At 39.0% G+C, this 10,930-nt stretch overlaps 1 long non-coding RNA gene across 1 annotated transcript; it reads right to left on the bottom strand.

Annotated features, from left to right (window-relative positions):
* Positions 1-472: 472 nt before the first annotated feature.
* On the bottom strand, positions 473-10,099 carry LOC127525329 (uncharacterized). Its single transcript, XR_007933307.1, has 3 exons — positions 9,635-10,099; positions 3,273-3,397; positions 473-920 (listed from the first exon to the last, which is right to left on the bottom strand). It is a non-coding gene; the product is annotated as an uncharacterized LOC127525329 (long non-coding RNA).
* Between the last annotated feature and the right edge of the window lie 831 nt (positions 10,100-10,930).

Here is a 10,930-nt window from a genome sequence, read left to right as displayed (position 1 = left end):
ACTCTACTACAACAACTCTTCCTCTTCTCTAAAGCAGCCCAACATGGCCTCGCCCCCTTTGTTGCGTGTTCCCGGGGGCAGGGTTTATGTAAATTTTGGGGTTAGTGATGTCACCAACCCGGGAAGAAGCTCAGTGTAGTCCCTACCAGCCGTTTGTTGTAGTCCTTAAAAAGTGATTTCTGTAAAAGAAAATATCTCCCTTTGCTTTGAACTTCGCAACTTTGCAGATGTTGTTTATCCTCAAACAGCAACATTACACACTAACTAAAGTTAAAAAAGTGAAATCAGTGAAAAAAGCAAAAAGTCTATTGAACATTTTGAACATTTTGAATATTTTCTTGCTTTTTCTGCCATCTTTAATATATTTATTAATAGGCGTACTGAACTATGGGATTGTCTTCAATTTGCACAAAAGAAGTGTTTAGATAAAAAAAAGCTTAATAATTAAACTATTTTTAATTAATTGTCAGTATTGAATGAATTAGTGACATTGAATGTACAGTATAATTAACATTTCTCTGCACTGGATAGCCCCGCCCACAATGAAATCTCATTGGCCCGCTTCACATAGCTGTACATTGAGCATCAAATATCTTATGATTGGCTGTGACTATGCCGCATCATATAGCAGTTTCGCTTTCAGTATGAGAAACAAATTGCTTGTCGCCGGAACAGTCACATCTTGCCTGGTTAGGACACGGTGAAAGTCTGCTGCATTTTGTGTACATGAGTGAGAAAGAGAGAGAGGGGGAGAGAGCAACACCTCTGACAGTAATTTATTTGGAGCGAGATCTGCCAGCGGCAGTAACGCCCCCCTCTGCATGCCTGGCATCTGTGCTGCCACCCAAAATGTCAGCACACAGAAGCGGGCACTCACGGGTCATTAGGGAAAGCTGTCACAGCCCACTGTCACCCCATCCCTGCAGAAAGATAGAGAGAGACACACTTGTTAGAGTAAGCAGCGCCCAAAACAGCCTCCTTCACCTCAACTACTCATAATGGAAACAAACTCAGGGGAAACTGCGCCCACCAAACACATACCTGTCATAAAACATAAGGAGGTATGCTCAAAGAGAAACTCTTGCATGGATTTTCCTTGCCTACGGTGATCAATGCAGATAATGTATACATTTTATGATGATCCAAGTACTTGTGCAGACAGGTAGGTGTAGTAAGGAAGAGACTAGATGGTGTGTTTCGACACTAGCTGCTCTGTTTCAGTGCCGTGCAAATACACATCTATAGCTCTGATCCAAACCCTAGTGAGCAGCCTCACTGCCTATAGGTAAAGCTATAGCAGCATCTTCACTAAATGGCTGATTTGAATGCTGTACAAAGACAGGAACTTTCCACAAACGGTGCTCCATATACAAAGCACACAGGAGACTAGATTCCATCATGACAATTTAATAAGCATAAATAGTACACTGAATTCTTGGTTAAAACAGTTTTATATTTTATTCAACTTTTTAATTGCTGGTTTTCATTTAATTAATTTAAGTGCATTTATAATTTATTTTATCATTGGAGTGCATTATGGGATAGTTATCTTCAGATCTTTCAGATTCTTTTCAGTACTGGATGAATTAGTACTTTTGTAATCAGTATTTTTCTTGCATCATAAATCTTTTTATTTATTTATTGACACGTTGCAATATATGGTATTGTTTTTTTCTCGATTTTACGATTATCTTCTTTGGCATAAGTTTGACCAAATGAAATTTTGGGTAAAAACTGTTTTTAATCAATACTATTTCAAATGAATTAAGAACATTTATTCTCTTGCATCTTGGATTTATTTATTTATTGTCACAATGCATTGTGGGGCAAAATAATTTTTTTTTTAAATATTTTTTTTTAATACATTTTAGTACTGAATGAATCATAAGTCATTTTGTAATCAACATTTCTATCGCATTGTCCATTTTTATTCATTGGCACAGTGCATTATGGGATTGCCTTCTTCCATTTGGCCAAGAGAAATTTAGGATAACATAGTTTAATAATTATATACTACATCAAATGAATTTCGGACATTTTCATCCAATCAATCATCCATTGTTGCGTTGTGGGATTGTCTTAATCAAGTTGGTCAAATGAGATTTTGGGTAAAATATATATATATATTTTATTCAATACTATTTTAGTTCTCAACGAATTAAAGGATTAGTTCACTTCAGAATTAAAATTTCCTGATAATTTACTAACCCCCATGTCATCCAAGATGTTTATGTCTTTCTTCAGTCGAAAAGAAGGTTTTTGAGGAAAACATTCCAGGATTTTTCTCCATATAGTGGACTTCAACAGGTCCAAATTGCAGTTTCAGTGCAGCTTCAAAGGGCTCTACGCGATCCCAGCTGAGGAATAAGGGTCTTATCTAGCGAAACGATCGCTCATTTTCTAAAAAAAAAAAAAAATTAAATACTTTTTAACCACAAATGCTCGTCTTCCACTAAGCTCTGCAATGCGCCATGCATTACATAATCATGTTGGAAAAGTCACGTGTGACATAGGCGGAAGTACCGCAGTAGGGCAAAAAATTCCATCTCATTTTCTCCTCCAACTTCAAAATCATCGGACTTTGTTTGGGCGTTTGACTTAGTTTTTGCATGTTCGCTTTGTAGACACTAGATCAGATCGTGTGACCTTTCCAACGTGATTATGTCATGTGTGGTGCATCGCAGAGCTAGTGCAAGATGAGCATTTGTGGTTAAAAAGTATATAATTTTTTATTTATTTTTTTTAGAAAATGAGCGATCGTTTCGCTAGATAAGACCCTTATTTCTCAGCTGGGATCGTGTAGAGCCTTTTGAAGCTGCGCTGAAACTGCAATTTGGACCTTCAACCCATTGTACCCCAGAGAAGTCCACTATATGGAGAAAAATCCTGGAATGTTTTCCTCAAAAACCTTAATTTTTTTTTCGACTGAAGAAAGAAAAACAAACATCTTGGATGACATGGGGGTGAGTAAATTTTAATGCTGAAGTGAACCTATCCTTTAAGGATATTTATTCTCTCACGTCGTCCACCATCTTAGATTTATTTATTCATTGTTGCAGTGCATTTCTAGTCTCCTGCAATTTGGCTAAATGAAATTATCTTAGGAAGTAGAATAATTAACATGCTCACCTTTTGGAACAGCCATCATGTTATGAGCATGCCAGTGCATTAAAATGTTGTGTAAAGAGACAGCTCGCTTGGGTTTTGGAACAGAGCGTGTGTGTGTTTTTTTTGTGTATGCGTGTGAAAGTGCAGATAAAGATATACAGTACCTGCTGAATAGGTAGAGAGAACATCTGCAGAGAGTGAGAAAGAGAGAGAGACAGAACGCTATGGTGCCTGGTATCCGACATGCGCGCTGACGGCCGATTTGTCGCTTCAAACGCAGAGGGCTGACCTGGGGGCGGAGACACACACAGCGCACAGTGAGACAGCAACTGAGTCTGAAAAGCTGTGACACTTCAAAGAGAAACTCACACACGCACGCCCATACACCCACAAACAAGCTGTCATCTCCTGAGAAAAGATACACACCACGCTAACCTGTTTACTGTGTGTGAGAGAAGGAGGCACACAACACATAGGTACGATGCTAAGAGTGGAACAGAAATCAAACTCTATAAAATAACCCAGATGAAACTGTGGCCTAAAAACTGTCATCTTGTGCACATTCTCAATTACTGCAAACCTGTTCATGCTTCACTATTAATTAACGCTCCACTAAGCTCCACCTGCACAGTTGGTTGAATTGCAAATGTAAATCTATGGTAGTTTTAACATATTGCCTGCATCCAAAATCGCATACTAGTAGGCAAACCTGGTGAGATTCTGAAGTACACATCCAGTGGATACTTTACTATCCCATGAGGCCACAGGAGAGGTTTTGTGAATAGCAGTGAAGTGACACAACTGACGCTGGTAGGTCACATGATAATAACAACATGATAAATATAGTATGTCATGATTACATTCAAATTCATACTACACAATTTCATACTATATAGAACATACATTATTAAAGGTGCAGTAGGTGATCTGGGAAATGCTAACATTAGCCTGCTAGCATTGAAAACATACTATCACAGCTCCCTGCAAATTGCCGTCCAAAGCCACGCCTCCTCTAAAACACATGAACGCACACACACACAGCTGCTCTCGGCAAAGCATCACAAGAGATGGCGACTACCCCATGTCTCAAAGCACATATCATTACAATAATAATGAACGTAAACAAGCTTGTACCTAACTGCTGCAGATTCATTTCGGTGTTGATACTGTTGACATGGAAACGCATAATTCCAAGTCTGAGGACATGAACAGCTCTGGTTAGAACGTCACGGGTTGCCATCTCTTAATTACGGTAGTTATGGAGTGAACGCAGCATAAGCTTGTAGTTTTGATTCGGTAAGAACTGTAAAAAGTGGCTGCTGTTTGTTTGTGGTGCTCTGTGACTGACGTCTGTCTACATAAACTCTGCATTGCATGAAATGCGCTGATGACCTGTGATGTCTGCGCGAACAGGGTGCATGAAGGTATGTAAAAACATATGTTGACAGGCTACCTGCCTGGACATCGTATTATTTCATTCGGACCAAATATAATAATTGAATGAACATTTTATGGTCCTGCGCCTTCCACAGACCATTTAACATAGTGATTGCTATCAGGATATGAGGAGACTTTCAACCAGTGTAACAAAAAATGTCTCTGTAGAGAATCACCTATTGCACCTTTTAAGGGTTGTGAATGAATTACTTAGTCAAAAGAACTACCTAGAGTATGCGATTTCAGACACAGCTGTAATTTTTTGTTTGTTGAAATGAAATTTTGGGTAAAATTGTTTATTTGAAACTATTTTGAATTGAACAAATTAAGGACATTTATTTTCTTACTTCTGCCATCTTGGATATGTTTATTCATTGGCACATTGCACTATGGAATTGCCTAAATTTTGTATAAAATAATTAAATTAAACTATTTTTTTTTTTTATCAGTACTTTTTGGTATAATTTCTCTCGCTTTGTCCGACCATTTCTGATTTATTTATTCACTGTCGCCGTGCATTATGGGACTGCCTTCTTTAATTGGGCCGAATGAAATTGGAGGTAAAATATTTCATATTAAACTATTTTTGATCAAAACTATTTAAAATAAATTAAGGACAAGATTTATTTATTCATTGTAACAGTGCGTTGTGGGACTGCCCTCTTCAATTTGGCAAAAAGTAAATAAATAAAAATAAAAGGTTAAAAAAGTTTACTTGTATTACACAATTTTGTAGTTTTAACTACTCATTTTTGGCCTTGCTTTTTTCTGGATAGGTACTGTAATAGGACAGGTAATAATTGAGATCAGAAAACACCACAAGTCCTATTTAAACTTCCGTCACCCACATGAGAGCCACAGCTCAGTGCATCAGTAAATGTATAGTAACTAGGCCACAGCTCTGACAAGATTTAGTAATAAAGATTCTGTTCTTCCACTGCTGGGATTTAATGGCACTATTGAGCACTGCATGCAACATTTAGACATGCTTCTTTGCATGTGACCCTGCTTGGTGTGTGTATGTGTGTGTACGGTCAGCGTTATGTTCCACTAGCGTCTCCATTGCCTCAGGGCTTACCTGTGACTCACTCTACTGCTGTAATCATGCTGCTCGCTGCCTGCTTTCTAAACTTGATTTCCAGATTGCCTGTGTGTGTGTGTGTGTGTGTGTGTGTGTTTCCTGGACTAATGTCAGCTGATTGATGGAGTTTGTTTGGGTTTAATTACACTGTAGGTGACTGACTATGCCTGTGCACTTCACTGAAGCAGAAAACTCAACTTGGTTAGGCCAGAAATTGGATTTCCGAAAAAGAAACAACATCGAATGGGAGGTTCTCTGGACAATATCAATGCCTCTCTCACCATAGTTCCGCAATGAAAACAGACTTGTAACATAATTACTATGATATAATGATCGATTCCCACCATAGAACAAAAGATGTGCTGGACCAAAAAGACAGAATCTATATTGTTGAGACAATAATTGTGATGTGTTCATCTTCCACATGATAAGAGAAAGATGATAACAAGTCATTTACCCTTCCTCTATAGATTTGGGTATCGATGACATCCAGACTCAATAAAACAGCCAGCAATGCATGTAAACGTATCGCCGTTCCAATACGCCGTCTCGGTAGGTGTCAATCATTACTTTGAGCAAAATAACCAGAACTGGAATAAAAAATGAAATTTAGAGCACTTAACATCTGAGAAAGACTTGGAGAGTAAGATATATGTGAGGGTCAGTTCTGTGGAGAGATTTAATAATACAGGGCAAATTCTGTAGGGAATAAACGTTCAATTGAAGCGCGCGGCTGCTGGACTGCTGGAGTTCTCTCATCTGTCAGCTTTCCTAAATCAATTTAATTTCTTTGCCTATTTCCACAGGGGGAAATTGCAGTGCTTAACGTACACAGTGTCCACAACATAAAGAATTGTCAAAGATCGGCCTTTAACACAGCAGGTCTTTTTGCATTTTTATCACTGTAGGGGGTGGGTGCTATTTTGGTTAAACCTGTAAAAATTTGTCAACTGGAAAAAAATCATGTCAGAAATTAACTTAAAGGGGTCCTTGATTATGATTTCACTTTCAATGCAAAGGGAGATATTTTCTTTTACAGAAATCGCTTTTTAAGGACTACGACAAATGGCTGGTAGGGACTAGAACAAGTTTCTTCCCAGGATGCAAACCCCAAAATTTACATAAACCCTGCCCCCGGGAACACGCAACAAAGGGGGTGAGGCCATGTTGGGCTGCTTTAGAGAAGAGGAAGAGTTGTTGTAGTAGAGTGTTGTTACCATGTCGTCATTTTACGCCAGACTGCTTCACAAAGGAGGGTCAATTCAACGCTGGATTTACACAAAAGATTAACATGATGGCACATGTTAATCGATGAGTTGAATCAACTCCACAGCAACTACATACATTTATCCACTAACTGTTCAGAAACGTCCAGTTGCATTCTAAACGTTGTAACTTCTTCCTGAGTCTCTCCATCAGTGTCCGACTCCGGTTTGAACAATGTAGACTGAACACCGTTACTGACAATCGTCATTTTGGCTACGTGTGAGATTCTCCACCTTTGTTCTTGTTGAGTAAGTGAAGTCTGAGCTGTTTAAGCCCCGCCCTCTTCTGGAAAGCAGCCGGAAGCAGCAGCTCATTTGCATTTAAAGGGACACACACAAAAACGGTGTGTTTTTGCTCACACCCAAATAGGGGCAAATTTGACAAGCTGTAATAAATGATCTGTGGGGTATTTTGAGCTGAAACTTTACAGACACATTCTGGGGACACCAGAGACTGAGACAAGATATTACATCTTGTAAAAGGGGCATTATAGGTCCCCTTTAATCAGCAGGATCAAGGCCATCATCAGGGGAGAAAACCAGGAACATTGTCCCAACCCTCTGACAATGGATACTCAAAAAATGCACCCAAATGATCGGAGGTATGTCTATCAATAAAAAAAAATTGTCTATTAAAATGTGTAATATTTCATGGTTAAAAAATGATTTGATAAAATGTACATGACTCTGCATAAATATTATATATATATATATATATATATATATATATATATATATATATAAGAATAAACAAACTGTTCAAAATTACAACTGCCTATATCCACTAAAAATTACAAATTTAGAAATTCAAAAATTACAATGAAATTCAAGACATATTTAACTGTCCAAAAGTGTCAAAATACTTTTCTGCGGTTTAAAATCAAATCAAATCAAATCAATATTATTCTACTATGTGGTAGAACAATTTCAGTACTTAAAAAGTAATAATGAGTACACTGGGGTCTACAATTCTGTGACTACATTGTATTATTCAAAATGAATAGGAAAATCAATAGAAAATATTAAGATTCTGCAATATTTCTTGGCTCAAATAATCAAATATGTGATACTGATAATGTGTACAAATGTTAAAATGTTCTTGCTTCAAACCTGATGATCATGTTTTCCAGGCACAGTTCATGCAGCTTGAGTAGTGTGCTCCAATTGTCATGCAGATACAGTAACACTTTAATTTGTAATGAAATAAAATCCATTAAATTAGAAAAATGCAAAGTAGTTATGTAAGAAATTTGGATCCCACTGTAAACTTGCTGTCTGCCAAAATCGAGAATATTGTGATTGAGAAAATTTCTGCTTGTATCACCCACCCCATGTCACTCATTAGCTGTAGATTGTGAGTGTTCAGCTCTTGTACTGGGTGGGCGAATTATTGCAGTTGTGTCTCCATGGCAGGGCTGGACTTTATGGAGTGCTGAGCCGTGCCAGTCTGCTGGCTTGGTGTGGTGTGGTGCGGTCCGATGCGGGGGAGGTGATGAGCTCTGCAGAAAGGAAACAGGCTTTTCCAGATGGCAGGACTGTGATGATCAGCTCAACTGCCACAGACCTGGTCCAGCTACAGCATTAGTCCGGCCCGCCAACCTGTCATTACCTTATCTCTGCCTCTCTGCTATGCCATCCCTGACCCACCCGCCGTCTCTGGACTCATCTCCCGCTCTTTTTCTCTCCGTCTCATTCCCTCACTTTCTTTGCTTGCCAAACCCATCTTTCTGTATTCAGTTCTCTCTTCTTTTCCCCACTCCTCTGCTTACAAGAATACTATGGGGTTACTTTGCTACCATGACAATGTATTATTACCATATTCATATACCATAAGTTACATCTGGATTATGTCCCATTCAAAACTGAATTAGGAATGCCTTTTAATTCTTATCAAATTCCTGAATATATAAAATGTTCAAACTTTAAAGGGGACCTATTATGCTCCTTTTCACAAGATGTAATATAAGTCTCTGGTGTCCCCAGAATGTGTCTATGAAGTTTTAGCTCAAAATACCCCACAGATCATTTATTATAGCTTGTCAAATTTGCCCCTATTTGGGTGTGAGCAAAAGCATGCCGTTTTTGTGTGTCCCTTTAAATGCAAATGAGCTGCTGCTCCCGGCCCGCTTTCCAAAAGAGGGCGGAGCTTTAACAGCTTGCGCTTCAGTTGCTCAACAACAACAAAGCTGGAGAATCTCACGCAGCCAAAATGACGATTGACAGTAACGGTGTTCAGCCTTACATTGTTCAAACCGGAGTCGGACACTGATGGAGGAAGTTACAACTTTTAGAATGCAACTGGACGTTTCTGAATGTTTAGCGGATAAATTTATGTAGTTGCTGTGGAGTTGATTCAACTCATCGACTAGAATGTTAATCTTTTGTGCAAATCCAGCGTTTTGTCTATATATTAATAATATAATTAAAATCCAATCAAGTCAAAATTATTTCCAATTCAAATTCTCAGGAACTGTAAAATTCGAATAGCACCCATCTCTGAAAAAACATGGTAACAGGATGGTACTTTTTGTAAGTGAGTCTCCACCACTCTTTCACATCCCTGATCCTTTTCTCACCTCTCTTTCTCACTTTCTCTTTCTTACCGGATCTACATTTCCTTGGGTCAGCGATAGAGACTGTAAATGAATTCTGAAGCCGTGTCCAGCTGACTGGTTTTGCTGTGCAGTGAGAGGTGTTGGGAAGGGGGTAGCTGCCAATACAAGTGACAGCCCTTAATGCTCACCCTGCCTGGTGTGCTTCATTATGTCCTAGCCGCTGGATCCAGCCTTTCCCCAGCACTCCGACACTTCTCTCTCTCTCTCTCTCTCGTCCCCTCCATCCTCCTCCTGCCACCCGTGTCGAGACAGCCCCTGCCGCTGATGCATTTACCTCATTCGGTGGGTTTTACCCTGAGCAAAGACAGTCAGGCCAGATTTCTCTAGCTCCTATCAAACCCACATTTCTTTGTCAGCTTTCTCCCCTCAGCCTGTGGCATGTTTGGGGAGGTAAACTACTTGATGAAATTTAAAAGTATAAATGTGGATGTGAATTATCACACCTCTGCTGGGCTCGGGCTGCCACTTCGGCTGGCTTGTGATTTTCTGTGTCCCGGGGTGGGAGTGAGCAACGGGCGTCCATTATTGATGACATCCATCAGGTTGAAGGGGCATCTAGAGAGGGCTGGGGTAAGCAGGGGGGGCTTCTGCCATGTGACCGTACTGGCTGTAGTAGAAGAGCAGAGTCAAATGGGTAATAGTCATTTAGCACCAACTGTGTCAGGCATCAATGCGAAATGAATGCTGAGATGTACCCAGGGGTGTAGCAATGGCCTGAAATCTAGGGTTGGGGGGGCGTTATAAATCTCATTAGAAGCTCTTTGAAATGGTTGCCAAGATACACTATCTATGAAATTATTTGAAAGGTTAAAAAAAAAATCTTTAAAGAAACAACAGTTGTTTTACAATTCTAAATGTTTGAACAGCATTAAACTGCATGACTGTTGCTCAAAGGTGGACTTGGTAGGTGTGTGCTAGACGTAGTGGGCTACGGTTTACCGCTTGAGCATTCATCTAGCCCACTGCTTAAGCAACATATTGGCGGAGGCTTCTGCCTTGTCTTAATGCAGTCATTATTAGTAGGCTGAAACTAGTGTGACCTTAATGTCTGTTTGAGTAAGAGAACATGATCCTGCTAGACAATCCAGATAAAATCAGCTTTAGGTGGGAGCCAAGGAACAATGTAATGATATACAGTAACAGTAGAGCAATGATAGATAGATAGATAGATAGATAGATAGATAGACAGATCATTGACGAATAAGGTTTTTAAAAGTGTAAAAATATAATATATAATTAATTTTAAGTTTTATTAAGTGTTAACAATGTATTATGTGGTTTTTATAATCAATTAACACTGCTTTTGTCATTTTTTACAAGATGGACAAAATTTGTCACCAAAAAAGTCATTCGGTTTAACCAAAATTTCGGTTTTACCAAATTACACTTTTGGTTATACCGAATGACGATATTTTCAAACAATG

Source organism: Ctenopharyngodon idella, chromosome 13, assembly GCF_019924925.1.
Source record: "Ctenopharyngodon idella isolate HZGC_01 chromosome 13, HZGC01, whole genome shotgun sequence".
Taxonomy (NCBI): domain Eukaryota; kingdom Metazoa; phylum Chordata; class Actinopteri; order Cypriniformes; family Xenocyprididae; genus Ctenopharyngodon; species Ctenopharyngodon idella.
Note: the sequence above shows the minus strand (reverse complement) of the source record. Positions and strands in the feature narration are given on the sequence as shown.